This window comes from Dermacentor variabilis, chromosome 2, assembly GCF_050947875.1.
Source record: "Dermacentor variabilis isolate Ectoservices chromosome 2, ASM5094787v1, whole genome shotgun sequence".
In the NCBI taxonomy this organism is placed as follows: Eukaryota; Metazoa; Arthropoda; class Arachnida; order Ixodida; family Ixodidae; genus Dermacentor; species Dermacentor variabilis.
In genome coordinates this window covers 139,074,554-139,101,563 of record NC_134569.1, presented here as the reverse complement: position 1 = coordinate 139,101,563, position 27,010 = coordinate 139,074,554, and the positions used below count along the sequence as shown (strand labels likewise).

Below are 27,010 nucleotides of genomic sequence, written 5' to 3'. Positions count from 1 at the left end.
CACTGAAATATTAACAGTACAGTGTATGCGTCTTATAAAACAAACGCTAATTTTTGGATATGTTTTCTTAACGCAAACGCAGTTAATAAACTCGTGTGCCCAACCGTGCACTTCTGCCTTCAAAATTAAACAAAAGTTGCCCTACATTAAGTACCTCAGAGCTACAAGGTGTGCGAGAACATTGTGTGCGTTCCCGATTAGATTTCTGAACGTTCATGACATAAGCCTCTGTTTCCTGTCGATATAAGGAATAAGAACAGCTGCGTCCGAAAAAGTATTGCATACTTTTTCAGTAATACGTAACAGATGAGGCATTAAGGCAATGGGCGTTGGAACATAATATATCAAAATTTTGCGATGAATGCTCTGCGGCAGTAGATGAGCTGTCTACGGTCCGAACGTTTCAAAGACGAAAAAACATGGGTATTAGGGCAATACTGACATACGTGGAGTAACGTTAAATATTACCTCTGACGTAGGGCCCTGGTGGAAGCAGCCCCAAAAAACGCACGGCTGCATTGGCAGAAGAAATATTGGTTAATTATTTACGGGTGATCGGAAAGTGTTCAGCTCTTCAATTTTTGCTATGTCGATGCCGCAGTGCAGTCTTGGGGGCCCTTTCACCATGTTTTCGGTAATATTTAGGGCGACCGTACAATAGTTTTTAGCCTTTTCCCGTGACCTTTCTTTAGCGTCAAACCGCTGTTACAAACTTATCGTTCGGCGTAAGACGCGTCTCCATGTATGCGAAATACACATAATGTTGTCGCATATGGTATAGCAAAAGAGTGTCATCTAATCAGAATGCGCGCGTCAAGCGAATACTTGCGTACATTCCTGACAAAGTGCAAGCGCCAGCGATTGCACTGGAATGTAGCATTGAAGCCACGCCTAGACCTGTACATCAGATTCCACCGACAGACGACAGTGCGTGCCTCTGTTGTTGCGCTTTGAGCGTTACTTCTTTTTCAGGGCACAAGCGCGCGAAATATGGAGGCAAATTCCTGACTCGAAATTTTGTAATTCTTTTGTTCATCACCATCGCTTCGACGTGGCAGTAATGGCGTGCTACGTTTTCGCTGCGTGAATACGAGTAAATGCACTATTTATTTGTATTATGTTTTTCAGCATACGGCAGCTCTAATAACCCACACAGGTATACTTTGGTAGCACTTGCGTTTACTTTTCTAACACAATATCTTACTGCGATAGCAATTGCATGGACACTCCAGGCGCATTTCCGCCGTCGCCGTGAGGTTTCGTATGAGTGAAAGCGTGTGAGGGTGAGCCTGCGAACACGGTTCAATCTCGCGTGCTCGAGCGAGGAATACCTCCCAGATGGGTGCCCTAAGGCGCGCGAGGCAGGAGAGTCAGGCGAGAGAGGCGGGGAGTTCTTCTCCGGCAGCTGCTAGGGCGCCTCGATGCTGCTGCGTTCTCCAGGTTAGCGTATCCATAGCTTCGTCGGCCGGCGGCCGGCATCCAATAGACCATGGTGATCAGGCAGGGACGAGACGACTTCTAGTGCGAGACTTGCACGGTTTATTCAATTTTTGGTGAAAGATAAGAAGGAGAGAATGAAGGGAAAAAAAGTACATCGCGGGGCCCTTTAAATAGGCCCACTAAAGTCGTAGGAGGGATCTTGCTTACGGCAACATCACGTGATATGCACTGAGTGCCACGGTGCTTCGCGGCGGTACCAACTCACCCGGCGACATTTCACTAGTCCGCCTCCGCAGGTGGCAACCAGCAGGTCCGGGATCGTAGGCACTTATCCTTTCTTCTAGGTGACGTTGCTTCGCGGAAGTTCTCCTGTAGAGCTTGAGAGCCCGTGGAAAGGGCGTCTGTTTGTAGATAGGTGGCTGGTCCATTGTCCCAGTTGACGTCTTCACGATCGTGCCTCCGATGGCGGCAGCCCGGGGTTCCTGTCTGATTCGCGGAAATTCTCCTGTAGAGCTCGACAGTTCGTGGAAAGAGCGTCTGGTTGTATTTAGGTGGCTGATCCATTGTCCCATTTGACGTCTTTACGAGCGTGCCCCCCCTGGCGGCAACCCGGGGGTCCTGTCTGTTTCTCAGAAATGGTATTCACGCACACACACAAAGGCACCTGTGAAAACTGCGGGGCGTCCGCCAGACCAGCATCCACTCGAGACAACCATAGCGAATTAGGAATTCATTCTTCGTTTTGCTTAGGCATGCACACACACGAAGGGGCCTGTAAGCACTGCGGGGCCCTGCCAGACAGCTCATCCACTCGAGACAACCATGGCAAATTAGAAATGCCTCCTTAGTTTCGATGAGTCATGTGAGTAGAGCATCCTTTTTCCCCGGGGTGTTACACGCCAACCGCAACAATGCCTACTACGGCGTTGATCACGCTAACCGCGGAAGCCGTAGTAGACGCCTTTGGTGGACGCCGTACAGACTCGTTGCCGGCGCTTGTTTGTCCTGAAAACGATCTGCGGCGTGGCCAAAGTGAGCGCCCACGTGGGCCTCTTATTCAAAGCATTCTGCGATGTTTTCAGAGGGAGCGCAGTGCCGGTAGCTTGGTAGGAGCTGTGCTTTCGACATTTAGTTGGCGTAGGAGGGACAGATGCACAGAGTTCAATGACTCGAGCGTTTCACAGACAGTTTCCACTGTCATCGAGCGAGATGCGTTCATGTTTACGTGTGCAGGCACGACACTGTGCCGGTTAATTTAGTTCAAAAACGTTGACGGGCTAGTTGGTTAGAATCCATGACAGAATGCGTAAGTGCTACTGAACAAGGAAGTAAAAAGATGCAGACACACAAAGGCAGCGTTGTCTCCATGTGTCTGTTTCTTTGTACGTCCCCGTTGATTCACGCTTACGCATTCTGCCATTGGTAATTTAGTTAGTAAGCGAATGCGTAAAGCTTATGCGGCTGCTAAAACTACTATCGTGATTTCATGCAGCTATCTTATAATTTGCTATCGCAACCGGCGCTTCGTCTTTCGAGCTGAAATGCGAATAATTTTTGTAAGCCAAATCCAATTTTCCCTCTAACAGACTGCAACACAGAGCAACTCAAATGTTAGCAGGATGTTTCAAGAAAAAAGAACATTTTAATGCTTATTATTCACGTTTAACCGCAGGGGCGTCTGCGTCAGCAGGCGTTTGGTGCGTTACGACACCGCGTACCCTAGCACACGAGGGTTCAACCTTCCCGTGTCAGGACAGGACAGCTTCTCCACATGTCCGCAACCATTTGACAGCGCTCATGAAAGATTAAATAGCGGTGGCACTATATAGACAAAAGTCGACGGACGTGAAGTGTACTAAGTCTTTATGCAAGGTGTCTGATAATCATTTACCTCAATTAGTGGGTAAACAGCGGTGAATGTTCATTAATCACTCACATAGCATAAGCATACGTTCAATGGAGAGACCGTTCTTAATTTAACAAAGCGAAGTAGCCAGATTCGCGAAGCGTACGGCAGATACCGTTCTGAAAGCCTGCGGCAATCAGTGGACGCAGGAGCTTTTTTAGACATCAGTAACACACATCCGCGGACTGATGTACTTCTTAAACCGGCTTCATTCAATTTTTCATTGCGGAACCAACAATTTATTAGCATGGTTGCTAATAAATTGTGTTGGCTTGGATAGGTTTGGCATGAGGCCGATGACGCCACCGTGTCTTCTAACGGGCTCCTATGCTGGCGCTCGCGCACATTGAACTCTGTCTTGAACAGACGCGCACCGTAATATGATGCAAATGTGCTTGCGTTGAGCTTATGTAAGGCGAGAAACACTATATAATAATCTGTCTATTTTCTAACTTGGGCAGCAAACCCATGTTTATTGTTTTCCCGCAATCGCAAGAGTCACGAGTATGGCCCCCGCAGCCACAAGAGCCACGGTATGGTCGTAACTTGTGGCGACAGCGCAGTTGTAATCCACAGAGCCTCCTTTGGTCCCCCCGCTCCTTTCCAAATGCGCTGGGAGCTGCTTACATCGAGGTTGGCCCCTCCTTTATCTTAATAAATTATGTCATTCATTCATTGTTTCTTCAGCTGCTGTAGCTGCTTCCATAACCACCCGCTCTGACACCTGGACTCTCCCATCCCAAAACAACGTTGCTCTGTTGCAAACGGTTTGGCGTCGCATTTACAATATTCTAGGACGGCCAGCAGCTCGGCGTGCAATTTTCGGTGGGTGACAAGACAGGATAGAGCACCTTCTCTGCCACTTCCACAGTCAGCGCTATGCTCCGTGAACTACTGCTAGCCGCTCTGACGCCAGACCGCTCTTGGAGAAAAATATGTTGGAAACTTGGCCTAACCATTATTCGATCCATCTGTGCTTTTTGAAAGCGCATGCACTGGGTGTAGTGCAGCGTTCGCTCTTGATACCTCTTCATTCTTTTTGTTATCTTTATTTTTCCTTGTGGCTGTTTTCCTTTTCAGATCGACTGTAAGTCGACAACACTTAGGTAATTGCATGATAGCGGGCGGGACATAGCTATGGCCGCATGGTGTAACATTTGAGGGAGAACGCCGCGGCTCCAGGGGATCGTAATGCCTAACCACTCGTATCTGTGTTGTTATAGCGGGCTGACAAGAAATTACAAAATAATACAGAGAAAGCATTCCTTTTGCGATACATCTTGTGTCTAGGCGTACGGGAAAAACTGTTTCACAATCTATTCCGAGCCAGCAAAAGGAGTGAGAGTAATTTTGAATCTCCTTACTTCAGCGCACAAGTATGAATTTTCCAAGTGCGATTTAAAAAAAATCGGCAGACCCCTTCTCACGATGACTGTCGACAGAAATGCTTTTCAGAAATGAATTTAAAAAATTACACATCTTATTGCCACCATCCAAACGATTTGTGGATGAGGCATGTACTGCAGTGGGACTCTTCTTTCGCACTCGCCTTAGTAGACTCGGCGCCATCCAGCCCCGCCACCCCTTAGCCTATGCATGGCCTCCGAAATGCGTGGTGCGAAGTTGCTTGCGAACGCTTAGAAACGCGTCATGCGGTAACCGCGCTCCTCTATCGTACCATAGAGAAAGAAAAAAAGTTGATCGTACTTCTTTCTGGACGTGCTTCACGCTCTAGTGGCCCTTTCGTGAAGTCTGCGCTTGGTGTCCGATACGAAAAACGTGGCGTGCCACGCCATTGCCTGCTGAGGCTGAGAATTATTCTCCTGCTTACCGTACACCCAGCGATACATACCCAAGTTAGTGAGAGATTCATTGGAGAGCTGCACATACCCAGTCCGTTTACGGCGCAGCCTGTTACAGCGTCGAGTTGCTACTTCGTCGGCGTCGCCATCAGAGTCAGCGTGGAGGTCCGTATGGATGCTTGAGCATGCTAGAATAGATGCTGTTTTAATGAAGTGGGGGGCTCTGACTGTGACTGCTATAACCTAAAGCTATTCCAAACTTTTGTATTCCAATTCTGCAATCAGTCTTCAACGTTTGCCCCACATGTAATGACTTCACGAAACATTATAGGTTACAGAGGGGCATATTCCCGCGACCTCACCCAAAATGCACAAAGAGCAGTCTGTCGCATGGCGGTAGTTACACACTAGGATGTAACCGAATCCTGCGCTCTCGCACATCATATATCCGGGTATATATCAAACGGACAAATGCAACACATCTGAATCCAGAGCCACTATGGAGCATATATGTGGGAATGCCGAGGGATATATAACAATAACGTGAACGCGGCCTCCAGCAGCAGCCTTCGCACTCGCTGAGAAGCCGCGCTGCGCTGCGCCGCCCTCGAGTATCAGCTATGGGTCGTCTAGTGGGCCGGGTATGCTGCCAGGACCTACGAACTCCTGGCCGTCACCTAGGCGGGGCCTTGGGCCCTCCCCACCAGCTCGCAGGGCACACAATAAAGTAATTTCTTCCTCATCCACCAATGCGCCTATTTTTCATGCGATGTCTCAAAAACCGCAAGAACACCCCAACTCCTACAGGTCACCTTGACGCTCTGAGTTCTAGCGTTTTTGTAACCCCACGTTCGAGAAAGGCGAAGTGGGCGAAGTTATGTATGAGGCATGTACTACAGTGGAACTCTTCTTTTGCATGTGGCGGTGCTTATCGAAACTCTCTTCTATTGAGCGTGCTCCTCGGCTCATTTAGGCCAATTAAATAACAAAAATATACATGTGCACGCTGAAAGTGCTCGATTAGAACAAAGAAAAAAATAATAATTTCCGATTTGATGCCTTTTTAGCCATTAGCGAAAGAAGCGTCGTTTGACCTATCGCTATTTTACTCAAGCGTTTTCGGTCTGCGCCCACTACGCCTGTCTTAAAGGCGGCGTCACAAAGTCGCTAGAACTCAGAGCGTCAAAGTGGCATGTACGAGTTAAAGACACATCAATATTCCAAATAAAACTGATTTTTTTTTCTGAATAGCCGTAGGCTTCCCCGTCCCGAAAGGAAAACAAGATTGCTGCCCGATGATCGCTGTGCCGCATGCTACTCGGAGCTGCCGAGGACCATTAATTTATTTTCGTAAAATAAAACATTTTGCGCGGCAATATAATGTCATCGAGACCTTTCGGCGCGTAAACGGCATTGCTCTGTCAACTTTTCTTAGCTGAGGATCTGTGTAGTGAAATTTTGCCCTTGCTCTGCACGCCAGCGCGATTTTCGACCTGCCACCGCAAGCTAGGCCAGGGGAAGCCGGCCAATCGCAGATATTGGCACCACACTCCTCCTCCGTTTATCTACTTTCGCTATGCTGGCTCGGCCTCATCGAAACCCTCTTCACTTGAACATGTTCTTCGGCTCAATAAAGCCAATTAGATAACAAGAATGGCTCAATATAAGCAATTTAGTTTGCTTTAAAAGCTAAAGAAGTGAAATTCTAAAAGTCAAAAGCGCGTTTGATTCGCCTTTGCAGGCGACGCTGCAGGTTACCGCCCAATGCTTGTGTCAGTGGTTACGAAAACTTGGCGTGATAAGATTGGAATAAACACAGATTGGAATAGTTTTACGTTAGAGGGCCCCAGATATTATGTTCTTGACTCAATTCTTTCTTCGAACTTTAGACATTCTTTGCTGGTGAAAAACAATCATGAAAAGTTTTACACATAGTGTATGCTTCTTAAATCTCTTGAGTCAAAAATTTCTAACCCATATTAAGGGAAAACACGGAGCATAAGGGAGACGGAAATTCAAGACGATGAGACGTATGAATAACCTGGAGACCCGCCAGCAAAAGCTAGCCCCCATGCGTTCTGATATAGAAAGCGCGAAAGTTGATGTGGCCAGAGCACCATACACAATACAGAGGCTGGAAGCGCGTCTTGATGATGCCGAGAACCATTCGCGGCGCCAAAATCGAATTTTTATGGTATCGCTGAGTCTTGAGGGTCAGATTCGTTCGCGCGCTCGGAGGATGTTATCATTCACCACTGTCGCAAACATATAAGCAGCACGCTTGGGCCGAAAGAAATCGAGGGCGCGCACCGCTTGAGCAATCGTTCAGCTAATCGTAAGCGCCCCACAATAGCGAAACGAACATTTCACAAAACAAACGATATAGTCATTTCCAACGGTCGCAAAGTTAATGGGACGAACTTCAGCGTTTGCGAGGATTTCACAGGTCCTGTTCAATTTGCCCGCAGACGCCCTCGCTACATTCGCGAATACAGGGGTCGAAGTGCTGCGCAAATTTCCAAATTCACGCCAAGTAGAAATTTGCGCGATAACTGTCCGTTGGAAGTATACAACACTAAATTTAGCCGAGTCTTATCATCGGCTGCGCAACACTGAGCGCTGGCTGCAAAAACGCCGCAGCCGCATCTATATCCACTGCAGTTCGGTTCACTGATGTAGTTCACTTTTCGCGCTTGTCTCAACGCTGTTATCGCCGCGGCTTCCCTGAAATGCTGGTGGCACCAGAATGAGTAAAAGTAAGTACTTTTAACTGCTATCTAGTAATACCGTATTGCGACGCATAATGATCGCCCCCTGAATTTTTTTTTGTAAATTTGATTTCTTTTCTTCCCGCCCAATGATCTCACCCCGAACTTACTGTGGAGTCGCAAGGTAGCGCTGATGGCAGTGATATCGCCACATGTTCCTGGTTTTGCGAGGCGGCCACGGCGCCAAACAAAGTGGTGGTACCGTGCTTTGAGCCGTTTTCCACGAAGGCGGTATGCACACACCTGACGTTAAGTGCTGTTGAGTATGGCACTGCTCCGCTTCATTTCTCACGGTGGCATTAGATGCACCGTATCTAGAAATGGGACATAGTCGGCAACACTCCGAGAGGGGCCGAAAAGAGCGCCGGTGCGCTGTCAGCGGTCTCACCTCTGCAACTTTTGCCACGCCACACTTAGTGCATGACTCGATGAGACGGAGCGTGACTTTACTGTCGCTGTTTAAGGCTATTAGCGCAGCTCAGGACGAGCAAAAAAGGAAAGAGGCAGGGGTAATCAAATGGAGCGGAAAACAGGGTGAGCGCTAACTTCCAACTGAGGTTTATTTCGTGACACAAGAATACTTATACATTCGCAAACCATGTGACATCAACAAAGAAAACCAAGCAAGATAACCGATAGCAACCAAGTGGCAACGCATTCATACAGCCTGTGGCTGCAGTTGGAGATACGCCAATTCATTTCTTGATAATGATAATGAGGGTGAGCTTACACATGCATGGCCCAGACCAATGATAGCCTTTGCTTCGATGATTTCTCTTGTGAGCTGATTACGACTGCGACCAAGAATGACGCATTCCTCTAAGATAGGTTCGCAACCACACGTTTTGCAGTGCTGCGCGAGAAACCCCCCAGCTGTAATACAATTCTTGGCATTGTAACCATGCTCGCGCAGCCTGTCATTCAGGCATCGGCCAGTTTGACCTACGTAACGTTTTCCGCACTTGAGTGGAAAAGAATAAACAACACAATGTGCGCAATTAACAAACTTATTTTTGTGGTTCTTGTCGCAGGAAAGAGGAGCTACCTTATTCGGATTAGTGAGTTTGCAAATCCTCATGAGCTTATTGGGGGCAGAAAATACTACACGAACATTCGCTCGCTGGGCGATTTTCTTAAGATTATGTGAGACGGTGTGAATATAAGGGATGACGCTAGTCCTACCCCGAGTAGTTACAGGATTATCTGCGTGCTGGTTGTCTTTTCTACACTGTCTAAGAATTCGTTCTGCTATTGACACTTGTAGGGACACGGGATAACCAGCCTGCGAAAGCCGTTCGCACTGAGAGGCAAAGCTAGACGAAACACTATGGTGGCACGACTTTTTCAGAGCATTATTAAGGCAAAGGTTAGCAATGCCTCTCTTCACCAACTTAGAATGGGCGGAATGGAACGGAAGAAGTGGTTTGTTAGCACGAGGTTCATAGTACCAACACGTATGAATATCAGAACAAGATGAGCGCAAGTCCAAAAACCGGATCTTATGATCCTGTGGGAGTTCGTAGGTAACGTCGAGGGGCGCAAGGCCAGCGCTCCTCGACGTTACCTACGCCAAGCGAGCGAATGTTCGTGTAGTATTTTCTGCCCCCAATAAGCTCATGAGGATTTGCAAACTCACTAATCCGAATAAGGTAGCTCCTCTTTCCTGCGACAAGAACCACAAAAATAAGTTTGTTAATTGCGCACATTGTGTTGTTTATTCTTTTCCACTCAAGTGCGGAAAACGTTACGTATAGGTCAAACTGGCCGATGCCTGAATGACAGGCTGCGCGAGCATGGTTACAATGCCAAGAATTGTATTACAGCTGGGGGGTTTCTCGCGCAGCACTGCAAAACGTGCGGTTGCGAACCTATCTTAGAGGAATGCGTCATTCTTGGTCGCAGTCGTAATCAGCTCACAAGAGAAATCATCGAAGCAAAGGCTATCATTGGTCTGGGCCATGCATGTGTAAGCTCACCCTCATTATCATTATCAAGAAATGAATTGGCGTATCTCCAACTGCAGCCACAGGCTGTATGAATGTGTTGCCACTTGGTTGCTATCGGTTTTCTTGCTTGGTTTTCTTTGTTGATGTCACATGGTTTGCGAATGTATAAGTAGTCTTGTGTCACGAAATAAACCTCAGTTGGAAGTTAGCGCTCACCCTGTTTTCCGCTCCCTTTGATTACCCCTACCTCTTTCCTTTTTTGCTCGTCCTGAGCTGCGCTAATAGCCTTAAACAGTTATGACATACCAACTCGCCCAAACTGCCACGCTTTTGACCTTCATTTCTAGTTCAACGGGCCCCTCTCTTGCTACAACTCGTGACCCGTATGCTACTGTTTCGCTCATCGCGGCAACCGTGTGCAAAGCCCGTACCTTGGCTTTTTGTGCTCGCCGCAAGATCATCCCACTGGAAGTAGGTTCCCTCTTTGGTGGATTCATTCCCTCATCCGCACATTCCAGCAGAATCTGCAAGATTCTCAAATCCGAGATACACAGGCAGGCTCGGCTCTACCACCAGGTGCTCTCCACTCAGCTCAAGGCTTCTACGGAACCTTCTTCGCTGGGTCTGACACTGCGGAAATTTCTACGCTTCGCTGACCAGAAAACCGAGTGCTTGTGGCAGTGCCAGTTGCGTGAGCTTCGTGGCCGTTGTTCCGGGAAAGGACCGACTCCTGGAAACACTGTTCACTCGCCGGAAAACTTGGACCTACCAGAACACATTCACAACGTTTTGGCGTTGGGACCTAAGTTCGCGGTGGAGTCTAGTAAACGCCCGGAAGAGATGCTTTCGATGGTGAGGCGGATTTCCAAGTTCGCGGCGGAAGAGGATGTTTCGCGCGTTATTTGCGAAGGTGTAGGGGCCATATCCCGCTCTAGACAGGCACTTCCGAAGGTTTCGTTGAGACGTGTAGCTAACTATCTGCGTGACAATTCGATTTGCGTGTTACCGGCAGATAAAGAAGGCGGGTTCTGTGTACTCTCTGAAGGGAATTTTCACGCAAAAGCTGGTCTGGCAATTTCCGCGGTTTTTAACCGTCAGGATACAGTGTCCTTAAGCAAGGTAAAAGCTAAGGCTAAGAAACTTTGCAGGGAATGCAACTTGGACAAAGTGTTCAGAAACATTGCCAGCAGCAAACGAGATCACCTGGAGGTGTTCTTTAGCGCGAAAACGCACAAACCTGACGTCCCGTTGAGGGTTATTGTTTCAGAAAAGGACACGTGGCAGAAGTCTGTCGCACTGTTTCTGCAGGCCAAGCTAGCCATTTTACCCGTGAATGACCCGTTGTTAATACGTAACTCCGATGAAGTAATTGAATTTTTAAAGGACAACTCTGATCGAGGCTTTCATGTCTTCTCCGTCGATGTCAAGGACCTCTACCATTCTATTCCTCACAATGACCTGATGTCAGCTATTTCGCAGACAATTGATGATTTTGGCGTCACCCGTTTTCAAAATAATGCTGGGCTGTCTAGTGATCACTTTTTAGAACTTTTGAGCTTTTATTTGTCATCTACGATCATTACTTGGAATGACACCATCTATTTGCAGAAAAACGGAGTATGCATTGGTTCCTGCATTGCCCCGCTCCTCAGTGATTTATTTTTAGCTCGCCTAGACGTCGGCATGTCAGTCAACCATTATCAGACTAACATTTTTAAAATATTTCGTTACGTGGACGATTTTTTGTTTTGTGTGCAGTGTTCACCGGCTGACCTTGAGACTGAGGTTGCCTCGGTTATGCCAATAATCCAAGAATGCCTTGCGCCCCTCGACGTTACCTACGAACTCCCACAGGATCATAAGATCCGGTTTTTGGACTTGCGCTCATCTTGTTCTGATATTCATACGTGTTGGTACTATGAACCTCGTGCTAACAAACCACTTCTTCTGTTCCATTCCGCCCATTCTAAGTTGGTGAAGAGAGGCATTGCTAACCTTTGCCTTAATAATGCTCTGAAAAAGTCGTGCCACCATAGTGTTTCGTCTAGCTTTGCCTCTCAGTGCGAACGGCTTTCGCAGGCTGGTTATCCCGTGTCCCTACAAGTGTCAATAGCAGAACGAATTCTTAGACAGTGTAGAAAAGACAACCAGCACGCAGATAATCCTGTAACTACTCGGGGTAGGACTAGCGTCATCCCTTATATTCACACCGTCTCACATAATGTTAAGAAAATCGCCCAGCGAGCAAATGTTCGTGTAGTATTTTCTACCCCCAATAAGCTCATGAGGATTTGCAAGCTCACTAATCCGAATAAGGTAGCTCCTCTTTCCTGCGACAAGAACCACAAAAATAAGTTTGTTAATTGCGCACATTGTGTTGTTTATTCGTTTCCACTCAAGTGCGGAAAACGTTACGTATAGGTCAAACTGGCCGATGCCTGAATGACAGGCTGCGCGAGCATGGTTACAATGCCAAGAATTGTATTACAGCTGGGGGGTTTCTCGCGCAGCACTGCAAAACGTGCGGTTGCGAACCTATCTTAGAGGAATGCGTCATTCTTGGTCGCAGTCGTAATCAGCTCACAAGAGAAATCATCGAAGCAAAGGCTATCATTGGTCTGGGCCATGCATGTGTAAGCTCACCCTCATTATCATTATCAAGAAGTGAATTGGCGTATCTCCAACTGCAGCCACAGGCTGTATGAATGTGTTGCCACTTGGTTGCTATCGGTTTTCTTGCTTGGTTTTCTTTGTTGATGTCACATGGTTTGCGAATGTATAAGTAGTCTTGTGTCACGAAATAAACCTCAGTTGGAAGTTAGCGCTCACCCTGTTTTCCGCTCCCTTTGATTACCCCTACCTCTTTCCTTTTTTGCTCGTCCTGAGCTGCGCTAATAGCCTTAAACAGTTATGACATACCAACTCGCCCAAACTGCCACGCTTTTGCTGTCGCTAAATTGCCGACGCGGTACGAGATCGCGCAACACGTTTGACCTTTGCGGTCTGACGCGATCACCGGCTCGTCTGAGCCTTGCGTTAAACGCCTCCTGTTCATCATCATATGAACAGAAAGGTTGTGCTGGTGCCTGCGTACGCAATTCGTGCTTTGAACATTTATAAACGAGCGTCGGTAAATTGGCACTTCTTACCGGCATTGTTTCAAGAGAGCTTTTTTACTTCTGGCTTTTTTTTTTCTTTTGTCTAGAGCGGTGCACCAAGCTGCACACCGATGTGTTGACGAAAAAGGACGCCAATCGAGATCAAATATTATTCTCGTGACTGCCAAGTTCCAAGGACAGCGATGCCCTTTGTACTCTTTGCTGCACCACTGTGCATTGTGGGAAACATGGCACTGAAGCAATATAGCGCCTCACAAGCTCTCAGAAGCACATCCGCAAGTGAAAAGAAACTGCGATGCAGAAGGTGTCCTTACCATGAGCGTAATGATTCAAATCGCACTGGAACTACGCAGTGCGACTGCGGTTCCATTTCAAGAAAAAGTCATAAGAGTAGAAACTCTTTTTGCCTCTCTGTGGCAGCGAACAACCTTCCCTACACAATTGGAGATGTAGCAACGGTGGGGTACCCCCCCCCCCCCCAATGTTCCCGGATTCCGAGAGAGCAAAAGGCTTCCAGCGTCGAGGCAAGACACTTTCGTACATTATTTCATTGCTCTTTCGAGTTCATTGAAGTGCTTTGTTCACAATACCGTTCACCTGTTCAAGCACGAGGGCGAACGACAAGGATTTAGCCGAAGTGCACGAGTCCGAGAAGACTATAGGGTGAACTTTTGAGCTCTGAAAAGCCAGAACGATCGCTGCTTTCTCCGCCCCATGGGCCAACTTGGTATAGAGAGAGGCTGCATTAACCACGTTGCCACCCGCATCTACAATCGAGACAGCGAACTTATCCCCACTTTCATGTCTGGCAGCATCGACAAAGACGGCACCTAGTTTTTGGTGATTGATATTGTTACGTAGGAAGACGCAGACAAAAAGCTATATACAAGTATATTTACAAGGAAATACGCCGCACTTGGCCAAGAGGCAACAGCCCGCGCTGACCTCTGATCATCGTCGTCATCTTCACACTGCTGGCCTCTTCGTCATCGCAAATAATGTTCCGTAGTACAACCCCCGGCGGAAAAAGCGCCGTCCCGGAGGGCCTAAAGGCCGGACTCGTAAGCAGTGTAGTAGGCCTTGAGCCTATTGACGTGCACGACATCACTAGATGCCAGAGTTGAGGATGAGGTTGAACTCACAGGAGCAATTTCGTACGTCACAGGCGTCACCTGGCGCAGCACGCGGTAGGGCACTGTGATCGCGAAAGGAGCTTCTCTGAAAGTCGTACGTGACGAAAGGGCGACCACAGGAGCACGAGCGCACCAGGCGAAAACTGTACGTCACGGTGGCGGGCGTTGTACTGACGCTGCTGAGTAGTTTGCGAGGCCGTCAGTCGAGTACGGGCAAGCTGGCGTGCATGGCCGGCGAGGACGATGGCGTCGCGCGCATACTCGCTTGTTGAGATCGCAGCAGAAGGAAGTGCCGTGTCAAGGGGCAAGGTTTGTTTCCGACCGTACAGTAGATAAAATGGTGAAAATCCAGAGGTGTCGTGCCAGGAAGAATTATACGCAAAGGCGACGTAAGAAAGGGCAATGTCCCAGTCGTGGTGGTCCTTGGAAACATACTTGGACAGCATATCGGTAAGAGTACGGCGTAACCGCTCTGTCAGGTCATTGGTTTGAGGATGGTATGAGGTAGTTAGCTTGTGTTGAGTGGAGCAGGAACGCACAATGTCGGCGATAACTTTCGAGAAGAAGTTACAACCACGGTCAGTAAACAGCTGTCGCTGGGCGCCCTGAAGCAAGATAATGTCACGCAAGAGAAAGTCTGCGACGTCAGTGGCGCAACTGGTAGGGAGAGCCCGCATGATAGCGTATCGGGTGGTGGAATCAGTTGCGACGGCTACCCATTTGTTCCCAGAGGATGACGTGGAAAAGGGACCGAGGAGGTCTAATCCAACACGAAAGAACGGTTCCACAAGGACGGTGATCGGCTGGAGATGAGCGGCAGGCAGCACCTGAGGTGTTTTCCGACGCTGGCCAGGTTCACAAGCAGCAACATAGCATCGGACGGAGCGGGCGAGACCACGCGAATAGAGGCGGCGGCGGACGCGGTCGTACGTGCGGATTACCGCAAGATGTCCTGCAGTGGGTGCGTCATGCATCTCAAAGCGCACAGTCTGTCGTGGATGTTTGGCACGACAAGAAGAAGGTCAGATCCGTCACGGAGGAAGTTCCTTTGGTACAGAATGCCGCCCTGGAGGACTTATCTGCAAACGTATGCGTCGGTAGTTGTAGAGCGCAGACGCTTGATGAGTGCTCGCAGCGATAGGTCTCGGTACTGCTCATCGGCGTTGTTAGCGAAGGCAGACAGAGAAAATGCCGTTGGCGGTACTACTGTCGGCGTCGTCAGGCTTGTCTACAGGGTAGCGAGAGAGGCAGTCAGCGTCCTTGTCAAGTCGGCAAGATTTGTAGGTGACAGAATACGAACATTCTTGGAGGCGTAAGGCCAAGCGACCAAGTCTTCCTATAGGTACTTTCAGTGAGCATAACCAGCAAAGCGCGTGATGGTCTGTGACAACGAAAAAGGGTCGGCCATATAAGTATGGGCGGAACTTCGCAACCACCCAAACTAGGACCAGACACTCACGCTCAGTGATGGAACAGTTGCGCTCCGATGGTGAGAGGAGCCTGCTGTCGTAAGAGATTACACGGTCGTTGCCGCGCTGGCAATGTGCCAGTACTGCGCGAATTCCGTGACCGCTGGCATCAATACGCACTTCGGTAGGCGCGGAAAGATGGAAATGGGCCAGAACGGGAGGCGTTGTGAGAAGGTTGATTAGATGCGAGAATGCAGAGGCCTCGTTATCGCCCCTCTGGAAAGGGGCGCCTTTTTTCAAGAGCTTGGTTAGTGGTCGTGCTATGGTCGCGCAATTTTTCATGAAACGGTGGAAGTACGAACAAAGGCCGATGAAGCTGCGCACATCCTTGACACACTTCAGAACAGGGAAGTGCGTAGCAACATGGATCTTTCCTTGGTCCGGTTGCACTCCGTTCGCGTCAAGGAGATGTCCTAGGAAGGTAATCTGGCGACGCCGGAATTGGCACTTCAATGCGTTGGGTAGCAAACCGGCTCGACGGAAAACGTTCAGGACTGCTGAGAGGCGCTCAAGGTGCGTAGGGAACGTTGGGGAGAATACTATAACGTCGTCCAAATAGCACAGGCACGTGGACCATTTGAAACCGTGAAGAAGGAAGTCCATCATGCATTCAAAATTGGCAGGTGCGTTACATATACCGAATGGCATCACTTTGAATTAATAAAGACCGCCCCGTGTTACAAAAGCAGTCTTCTCGCGGTCGAGATCGTCCACGGCAATCTGCCAGTAGCCGGAGCGAAGGACAATAGAGGAGAAATAGCGAGCACCGTGGAGGCAGTCAAGGGCGTCATCAATCCGACGTAGGGGATACACGTCATTTTTGTAACCGTGTTAAGGTGCCGATAATCCACGCAAAAGTGCCTTGAGCCATCCTTCTTTTTTAGCAGTACAATAGGCGACGCCCATGGACTACATGGCGGTTCAATAATGTTCTTGGCAAGCATTTTGCGAATTTCGGCGTCAATAACTTGACGCTCAGCCGGTGACACTCGATACGGGCGGCAGTGAATAGGAGGGGCATCGCCAGTATAAATGCAATCTTTAATAGCTGTAATTTGGGCCAAAGGACGACCGTTGAAGTGAAAAAATATTGTGGGAGTGAAACAGAATGCGGTAGAGCTCACGAGCGTGTTCGGACGGCATGTCGGGTGCAATTATTTTCTGTAAGTCGGCGATGGTACAAGTTGCCGACTGCTATGGTAGAGGAGGATCGGCTGAATTGTCGTCTACTGCAATAGATGCTACTGAGTGATCTTCGAATGAGCAAAGCTTGGCCAGAGACATCAGCACTTGTGTCGTCAGGCCAAATTGACCACTGGCAGGCAGAGGCCATTCGCTGTAATAGGTAAAATTGTATGAGATACTGTGATCCCGTGTGTAAGGAGGACGCCTTGCATAGGAGCCGCGATGTAGTGACCGTCGGGGACTGGTGGGGATGACACTGAGTCAACATAAGTCAGTGCCGAAGGTGGCAAGCGAAGAAAGTCGACGGAACTGAGGCGACTGGGGTGTTGTGCAGCGGGATCCAGAACAGGCAGGTCAAGGCGGAGAGTACTGGCGGAACAATTATGTGCGGAGAGGAAGTCTTAGCGGAGGATGATGTCGTGGGGACAGCGGGCGATGACTGTGAACAGAACGATAGTGGAGCGATTGGCGAAAGAGAGGGGGGCGGCACACATAACCATTACGGCGCTGTTCTGCCATCGGCGACACGGACAACAGGCGTCGTGGCAGGCGTGATTATTTTCTGCAGCCGGTTCCGAAGGTCAGCGCTCATTACCGACCAATGCGCCCCAGTGTCTATAAGAGCAGACACAGAAACACTGTCGACTTGCGCCTCAAGAAGGTTCAGATGAGTGGGCAACGTCATGAGAGAATTTGATGGCGTGGGGAGCAATGCAACGTAACCTCGAGGCGCTGCATCGTCTTCCGGCTGGGAGTGGCGTCCGAAGGGAGTCGGCGAATAGGAGCGACGGGGCTGGGGAGAGCGAGATTGTCGTCGTTTGAGCGAAGGCGAACGAGAATAGGGAGGGGGGTTCGGCGCAGGAGAATCAGTGGCGGCATTATCGGAGCGTGCGGCATAGGGACGAGAAGGGCCACCTGGGGGGCGAAAGTAGGCAGTATAAGTAGACCGGGTCGGGGAACTCCTGAGGCCGCAACAGTGCCGAGAAATGTGTCCGACTCGATGGCAGTGAAAACAAATGGGCTTGTCGTCAGCAGTGCTCCATTCAGATGGGTTGCGGAAACGTGCTGAGTTACAAGATTCGGAAAGGGGCGGAATCGAGGAAGCGGGGTGGGTATCAGCGCGATGGGCCGAGAAGATGTTGTGAAGAGCCATGTTGGCAAATTCTTGGCGGACAACTTCCTGGATAAGGGAAACCTTGAATGTAGGTGCGTTGGAGGGGCTGGAGTCGAAGGCATACAGATAGGCGGCCTCGATTTCACGCCGGACGATCCTGGTAACATCGTCAGTGTTGTTGAGATGAGGAGCGTCGGCACAGGAAGTTGTCGCTGGGCTGTTGGGCAGACGGGCAAACTGCTGGTCGATACGTCGGCTTTTAGCGAGTTCCAGGCGGCGGCACTCTTTTATAACTGCATCCGCCGTCGCCACGTTGTTGAACACAAGCAAGTTGAAGGCGTCATCGGCAATGCCTTTGAGGATGGGGGAAGCTTTGTCTGACTCAGTCATGTGCGCGTAAACTTTGCGGCACAGAGCCAAGACACCCTGAATTTACGTGACCTAGGGCTCTGTTGACCTCTGCACACGGCTGGAAAGCGCCTTCTGCCCGGCAAGTTGGTGACGGTAGGGGTTGCCGAACAAGTCTCGGAGCTTTTGCTTAAGCGAATCCTAACTGGTGAGCTCATCTTCGTGCGTCCGAAACCAAACTCAAGGTGTGCCACCGAGGTAAAAGACTACGTTGGCGAGCATGATAGTAGGGTCCCACCGGTTATTGCGGCTCACGTGTTCGTACAGGCTGATTCAGTCCTCGACGTCTTCCCCATCTTTGCCCGAGAATACACCAGGATCATGGGGAGTGGGAAGAGCGGTGTAGTCGTCAAAGTGGCAGGAGGTGTCGGAGCCGGTGGAGTGGAGTTGTCGTCGCCGGGAGCCATGAAGGAAGGCTCGACGTACTGTCCACTGCGAAGCTCCGCGACGAGGTGCATAGAACGGCAACCGCCACCAGATATGTTACGTAGCAAGAAGGACACGAAAAGCTATATACAAGTATATTTACAAGAAAATACACCGTACTTGGCCAAGAGGCAACAGCCCGCGCTAGCCTCTAATTGTCGTCGTCGTCTTCACACTGCTCGCCTCTTCGTCATCGCAAATACTGTTCCGTAGCAATATTTCTAAGGACGGACTTGGCTCTCGCTAATCTTGACACTCGTTATGCACTGGGTGGATGTTTCGTGGGGCGTGGTCTACCACGATGCGAGTTCTGATTTCCCGGGTGAAGCTAACTTTGGCCGTCGGTTCCTGTCTGGGTTGGATACCCGCTTCTTCTCAAATCTTGACATAGTGGATGATGAAATCTTGGCTTAGTGGATGATAGTCTCATTATTTGGGTTGCTGTGTGAGCTTCCATTAGCTCATCGATGGCGTTGTGGAGTCCTAGCTGCAGCAGCTTCTCGGTGCTCGTGGACTGCGGAAGGCCGAGCACGCGCTTGAGAATAGTTCTGATTAGGGAGCCGAGTTTTACCTTTTCCGCTTTACCGCAATTAAGGTACAGCGCAATGTAGATAACATGACTCCGGAATAATTCCTGATAAGGTCTCAGTAGATTGTCCGCTTTGAGACCGCCTCTTCGATTTGAGACGCCAGCTACAAGCATTTGGACATTACTAGCCTATCCAGTGAGACTGTTGAGGGCCGTTGAGTTACAGCCCTTGGCCTCAACGAGGAGACCTAAAATCTTGACCGAGTCCATGCTCAGTAGGAGATGTCCATTGTTAGCTCGAATTTCTATCGGCAGAGTTTCCAGGGGCGCAATGTTTCTGAACCTAATAAGTAAACGAGTCTTTAAGAGACTAGGTTACTTACATCCTACGGTGCGTCTTTCTCTTCAAGATCTAAACTACGTACATACAAAACCCTCATTCGCCCCATCCTCGAATACAGCTGCGTTGTTTGGCATCCATACAAACACTGGGGCGTCAAAAAACTAGAATCAGTGCAAAAAAAGGCAGTGCGTTTAGTTTGTAAGAGATATGACAAGGAATTTTCACTGTCTAACTCTCTTCCCTTACTTGGTCTACTCCTCTTGCAGAGCGTTGCGAACTTGAATGCCTAAAATTCCTTCATACGTTGATCAATTGTCTTCTCCTCTCCTCTCTAGATAACTATTTGGCTTTTTCCAAACCCTCATGTACGAGGAGCCACCATGCGCTAAATATCTCAACTTTTTTTTTCCCACACTGATTCCATTAAACCTTCTGCATCAAGAATTGAAGTCTGGAATTCATTACCGGGCCACAACCGTTCGCTACCACTGAAACGATTCGCGCTAGCTTCTTTATAAATGTTTGTATCTTTGTTGTTCATCCTACTTCTCCAATAGCCTCATTGAGGCTGCAATATGTATAAATAAATGAATAAATAAACCATTGTCTGGACTGTCGGTATAACAGTAGTTCTGATTTAGCAGGAGAGAGTTCAAGGCCTGTGTTTGAAAGGAAGTTTTCCGTAGACTCCAACGCGCTTTGTAACGAGCCTTCAAGCATGGCTAGCGAGCCACCTGGTGCCCAGATCGGGATGTCCGCAATAAATCGCCTGACCCACCTTCGCGATCGCAGCGAGGCGACAGGAGAGCTTTTGCATGGCTATATTGAATAAGATTGGGGAGAGGACCGAGCCCTGCAGGGTGCCGCCGGTTCCTAGCTCGTAGGGTCCTCCCGAGACCGTGCCTACTCGGAGGTGTGCCTTGCGATACGCGAGGAAAGATTTGGCAGAGTCATGAAAACGCTGACCCAGGTTAAGAGATGAAATCTCCGTGAGGATGTGTTTATGCGCGACCCTGTCGAAGGCCTTGGAGAAGCCCATTGTAAGGATCCCTCCCACGCCACGTGTAGGCTTATCAAAGATTACTCTCTGAAGCAAAAGCATAGCACCCTGTAGGGGCAACGCCTGTCTAAAGCCGACTAGGTTGTGTCTAAAAAGCTCCTTGTTTTCAATATGGTCAGTGATTTGCCTATCTATCGCGTGCCCCGCAACCTTGGCGATACATGTTGTAAGGGAAATGTGGTGTCGCGACCAGCGGGAATTCAGGCATGGTTTCGGTGCTACAGATGCCGGATGTTTCGCTGAATGAGCCATTTCATGCTTTCACATTAAAAATGTGCGCGACCACCAAGCTTGTCATGCCCACGAGATTTTTACGAATTTTAATATTAACAGGTCGGCAATCATGCATATAGCTCAACACCCACGACAGGTGCTCAAAGCGACGTTGCGTGTATCGCAAAGTAATTGGTTGTTTTGTTATATGTGTCTCTCAAGATGAATTTTGTTCTTGTAGCATGCCGAGTCGAAGCTGCTCTCATTTTTAAACATTTCTTAAGGCGACAGTCTTTAGTCGAATACTTCCGGCTTTCATGACAGTGGGTGATGTGTCATGAAATGTGTCATCATCATTATCATCATCATCAGCCTAGCTACGCCCACTGCAGGGCAAAGGCCTCTCCCATACTTCTGCAACTACCCCGGTCATGTACTAATTGTGGCCGTGTTGTCCCTGCAAACGTCTTAATGTCATCCGCCCACCTAACTTTCTGCCGCTCCCTGCTACGCATCCCTTCTCTTGGAATCCAGTCCGTAACCCTTAGTGACCATCGGTTATCTTCCCTCCTCATTACATGTCCGGCCCATGACCATTTCTTTTTCTTGATTTCAACTAAGATGTCGTTTACCCGCGTTTGTTGCCTCACCCAATCTGCTCTTTTCTTATCCCTTAACGTCACACCCATCATTCTTCTTTCCATAGCTCGTTGCGTCGTCCTCAATTTCAGCAGAACCCTTTTCGTAAACCTCCAGGTCTCTGCCCCATATGTGAGTACTGGTAACACACAGCTGTTATACACTTTCCTTTTGAGGGATAGTGGCAACCTGCTGTTCATGATTTGAGAATGCCTGCCAAACGCACCCCAGCCCATTCTTATTCTTCTGGTTATTTCAGTCTCATGATCCGGATCCGTGGTCACTACCTGCCCTAAGTAGATGTATTCCCTTACCACTTCCAGTGCTTCGCTACCTATCGTAAACTGCTGTTCTCTTCCGAGACTGTTAAACAATACTTTAGTTTTCTGCAGATTAATTTTCAGACCCACCCTTCTGCTTTGCCTCTCCAGGTCACTGAGCATGCATTGCAATTGGTCTCCTGAGTTACTAAGCAAGGCAATATCATCAGCGAATCGCAAGTTGCTAAGGTATTCTCCATCAACTTTTATCCCCAATTCTTCCCACTCCAGGCCTCTGAATACCTCCTGTAAACATGCTGTGAAGAGCATTGCAGATATCGTATCTCCCTGTCTGACGCCTTTCTTTATAGGGATTTTGTTGCTTTCTTTGTGGAGGACTACGGTGGCTGTGGAGCCGCTATAGATATCTTCCAGTATCTTTACATATGGCTCATCTACACCCTGATTCCGTAATGCCTCCATGACTGCGCTTCCTAAATATGCTGCACTCATTTAATTGTAGCCGCATTTATACTACCGTTTTAAGTGTGGTTAAAATTCTAACGTTCTTAACTGCCTTATTGATTTACATGGCTACGTCCTCGATGTGTGTTCTTCGGCTGAATGTATGAATGAGTAATTTGTGATATCTATAAACACTTGCTTGGATCACCAAAGTTGGCGGCTCTCTTCGGTCTCTCCCATACCGCATCCGATGTGTCGGCTTATAAGCGCTTTTCTTTCTTGTCTTTTTTCACCTGATTGCTATCTCGTTTTATTATTTATGGTTATTTGCGTATTCTCGCATATAAACCGACTCATGTAACAGTCTCAAGTGAGACTGATAATATATAAAATTTTAAATAATGCACCAGTGCTGGCAATGTCTTCTAGGGAATTATACTGCCAAATAGTAAAAGGTATCTAAATATCAACCGTGCAGAAGTTTATGTTTCAAGCGTATGGTTACTTGTGAAAGTGAAGTTTTCTATGCCTCTGCTGGGTCGGCACATTGCAGAGTTACGTTGGCAGGTCCTGCAGATGGTGCAGTGGTGAACTGGGCTGATCACTGAAATGACCTTGATGAAAACTTGACCGATCCAGGACACTGCGTAAACCCCATTCTGGTGGATCTTCTGTGTCGAGTAGTATGGGTTTCGGTGTTTCGGCAGACTGCCTGGTCGCCACGTAAACACATGCTACAAAACACCTTGAAGCCTATGAATTATGTTATAGTATCTCTTAGCCGCGTCATGCAAGCTTCGCTTCATATAGGTTCCACAACGTTGGTTGCCTCTGCGTACCTTTTTGTAATTTGTTTGCCTAAGTCTTCGTAGACGGTTTCAGTTTTTATCCCCCTTTCTGTAGACGATTACTCTCCTGTGTTATATTTTGAAACTATTTACTTGTGCAAGAAAGCGCGCAATAATGTAAGCAACATGTTAAAAATAAAAAATAACAACCTTAAAAGCCCTTCGTACTTTCTAGTCGCCAAAGTTGAACTTTATCATTATTGCGCCCGATCGGCATCTTCAGTGGACACGTACGCTCTAAACATAAAAGCTGCCGCTCTGGCTAGTAACGCAGCTGTACAAGCGACAGCCTTAACTGGAAGACACATTATTCTACAATCCATTTGCATGTAATATATGCTTAATGAACCAATCACCCTAAGTAAAGAAGAGAAGTCATGCCTTTAGTCAATATCTAGGGACGGCATACTGCTGAACCAACTTGCCATTTCACTTGAAGCAGGACAGTCCGAAACGCCTTACTGACGTATCCATAAAAAGAAGGAACTGCCTTACCTTTGGTTTAACTGTCCTTATCAATGTAGCTCTTGCATGAAAAGGACCAACCAGCACAAGGGATGTCTCTGCTGTTCCGTGACTCAGCCTTTAGCTTTTTAAATGCTCTTTCATAACTATTTCGACTTTATTGTTACTTGAACGGATCGAGTGACGTGAAGTAGTATAAAACATGCATTCCGCATCCACTGTGCTCTGATGTAAAGAAAATTTGAAATGCACGAGCGCTGGCATAGAGCGGCTTGTTGGTAATTAAACACATCCTTTTACCCCTCGCCGAGATTGAAATTGGAAATGTCAGATTGTAAGCAGTTTTTGTGTCACCTCTGACCGGTTGTAAATTAAAGGGCATCTGCTATTATATATGAGATCCAGTTCTGCGTCGGAAGGCAGCAACATGTAATAGTCTAATCTTTACATTTTGACATACACGTTACACTGTTTGAACAAAGCATGCATTTAAATTACTCGGTGCTTCAACGTAAACGCTTGCGGTATGTGGTTTTCTGCATAATCTTTATGTGCTCTGCTGCCCTAAATGTAAAAGAGACATTGCTCACGCTTTGGCTATCTACCGGGAGATACCTAACCATTACCTGATTGAGGACTGTCCGCTTTCACCCCGCGCACCCATCCCTTAATAAGCAGCAGGTGGTGGCATGGCGCCTCCTTCAAACCAATACGCATTCAAACTTTGTCACCTATAATCACTATCATCCAGAACAATATTCGGGCAAACGTAAATTTTCTCAAGAAAGGGCAAACCTGTATCACAATATCTGGGCCTGCCCTCGGGCGCCCCTACAGGGCCAAAAGAAAAATAAGCATGGGAACCAGTGCAGGAAGACCAAGTCTTGGCCGTTCAGAAGGCCGAGGATGCCTCCAGAGCCGAAAGGCTTCTGGCCACCACTTAAGAGGAAGCTTTAGCTCGGGTGCTCCTATCTAAATACATGTAAAAAGAGAATTCGTTTTTCTCGGCAACCACTGCACCAATTTTGACAAGGTTTGTTGCATTTAAAAGAAAAACTTAAAATCTAGTGACTGTTGGTTTTGAATTTTTGAGTTAGGGCGTCAATCTTTTATTAAAAACTGGCAAAAATACGAAATTTCCAAAAACAAAACTGCCAAGTTTACAACTCCGTAACGCCTAAAAGAAAAACGATAATACAATTCTGTGAAATGCATCTAATAGCACATCCAAAGCGGACAAAATTGATATATTACACATGAATCTCAAAAAATTTAGTAATATGGAAATACAGCTTTTGCAGAACCCTTGTAAACAACGTAACAAATTCACGTAAGATGTAAAATGACAAATCGAATTTGTCCGCTTTCGATTGATCTAATAGATGCCGTTCACAGAACCGCGATATCTGTTTTTGATACAGAGCTATCAATTTTTAAAAATTGTGCTTCTATTTTTTTCAAACGGTCAAATATTTGAAAATCGTTTTAAGAAAATTCAAGCCCTAAATAGAAATTCCGCTTCCAACAGTCACTAGAATTCAACTTTCTCTTTCAAATGCAACTAATTTCATTAAAATCGGTCCAGGGGTTATTTCATAAAAACGTTTTTTCGTTTTACATGTATTTGAATAGGCCGCGTCGGAGTTGGGCCCGAGCTAAAGCTTCCTCTTAAACGGGGTTGCTCTCCCCGCCCGTATTCTGCCGGCTACCTAAATATGGGTTCTCTCTCTCTCTCTCTCTCTCTCTCTCTCTCTCTCTCTGTTTTTATGTGAATAAATCATGGCATTCCCACATTGTTTTTAGAGACCGAAACACAAAAGCACACACAAGTATGTCTATTAATAAATCCTTGTGCTCAACCTAGTATCCACGCCAGTCAAATGCTTGGGACCAATTTCCTGTTCGCCAGTCGAAAGCCGCAATCAATAAACAATCGTGTAGACCCCCAGAAGACTGACAAAGCGCCTTGTTGAAAGCGTGTTCCTTATAGAAATCGTCATTTGCGGTTGTGTTTCCAAGTATCAGAACTTTAAGTAAACGCAACCAGCATCGGAAGATCTAATTCACCAACTAATACACCGCAGTCTCAGAATTGAACCGATGAAGTACATTTCCTTTCCAGAGTTGTGCTTCACGACAAAGCCATCTGCATTCCGTTACAGAATACGCTTACCACAATCACGCCTTTATATACCATTTTCGCATACATGTTTATATAATAGAACCGACTGTTACAACAACAATTCTCGGTATTTTGTGCCGTTGTTGGATTATAATCCCTGTGCGACATATTTTTAAAATATTTTCTTTGTATACACTGCCCACCTGCTGTGGCCTTATACAAGACCAGAAGCAATGTAAATAGTACTACTACTATCACTACTAAAAGTCATAGGCATTAGCCCGCTTCCCACGGCCTTTCTTGCGGCGGCGGGTCGAAAATTGTGATGGAGTGCAACGGACAGTTACGAATGCTCTAAAACTTGCCTTGAGCGAAAATGAGCTAGCATATCGATGCTGAATACGTTAAAAAAAGCGCTCGACACCATTACACCACCACGTAATAAAATTTATTGCAGGCAATACATCTATTCGTCCCGTTAGCTCCGAGTAGCCAGTGCAAAGGAATCGCGAGTAGCAATCCTTAATCCTTTCGAAAATGGTCAGTCTCCCGCTATATTGTAAAAAAAAAATGTTTTCTTCGGCATATTACCGCACCTTTAACGCATACTAAGGCGCATGTGTTGTCGCGGTTGGCATGACAGAGAGTTGAAGTGGGCGCCGCCCGAAATCTTTCGTCGGATACCTGAGGGCTAATTGCGAAAGGGGTGCAGAATCTGACATATTGACTTTGGTATTTCTCTGTCTGATCACGCATAATAAGTGTGTACACGTTATGTCAGATAAGAGTTCTCGCGATTTCTCTGACGTCGCGCCACCAAAAATCAAAGGAGGAGTGGCCCAAAACTTTTGATCGATCGTGGAGGGCTTACTACGAGCGCGACTGCTTGCACAACCCATTGAAACGTTCCGTGCACTTCGAGAGCAGGTGCGAGGGCGAAGGTGTATCACGTGGCCGCTGTATTTGCCGTACTACAATGGCTATCAAGAAAACTTCGCTATTCAGCCGCCTTTGCTTCCGTACACTGAAGCAAAGCGGTAGTGACACAACCAAATAAGAACATATGATTCGTTTTTGTGTCACATAACTCTCTTCGAACTCGGCTTTTCGCGTGGGAGCCACTCCAAATGCTGCGGACGGCCCTTGGCGTCACCAGACTGCCCCTCTTCTACCATCGGATCAGAACGCTCCTGCTGTAGTTCGCCTATCGGAACGCAGGTACACTCTAGTGGCAGCACTTTGGGGATGCTTTTAAGTTCTCCTGTTCGCCCAGTGGAATGCACCATAAGGTGCTTCAACTCTAAGCCGATCGAAATTAGCACATCATTATTCACTGAATGAGCCTAACGT

At 47.7% G+C, this 27,010-nt stretch overlaps 1 protein-coding gene across 1 annotated transcript in view; it reads right to left on the bottom strand.

Annotated features, from left to right (window-relative positions):
* LOC142572777 (uncharacterized) overlaps window positions 1-23,590 on the bottom strand; it is a 65,560-nt gene extending 41,970 nt beyond the window's left edge. The window contains exon 1 of the mRNA XM_075682126.1: window positions 23,569-23,590. The gene's annotated coding sequence lies outside the window, so the exon portion shown is untranslated. The remainder of the gene's footprint in view (window positions 1-23,568) is intronic.
* Window positions 23,591-27,010: the final 3,420 nt, after the last annotated feature.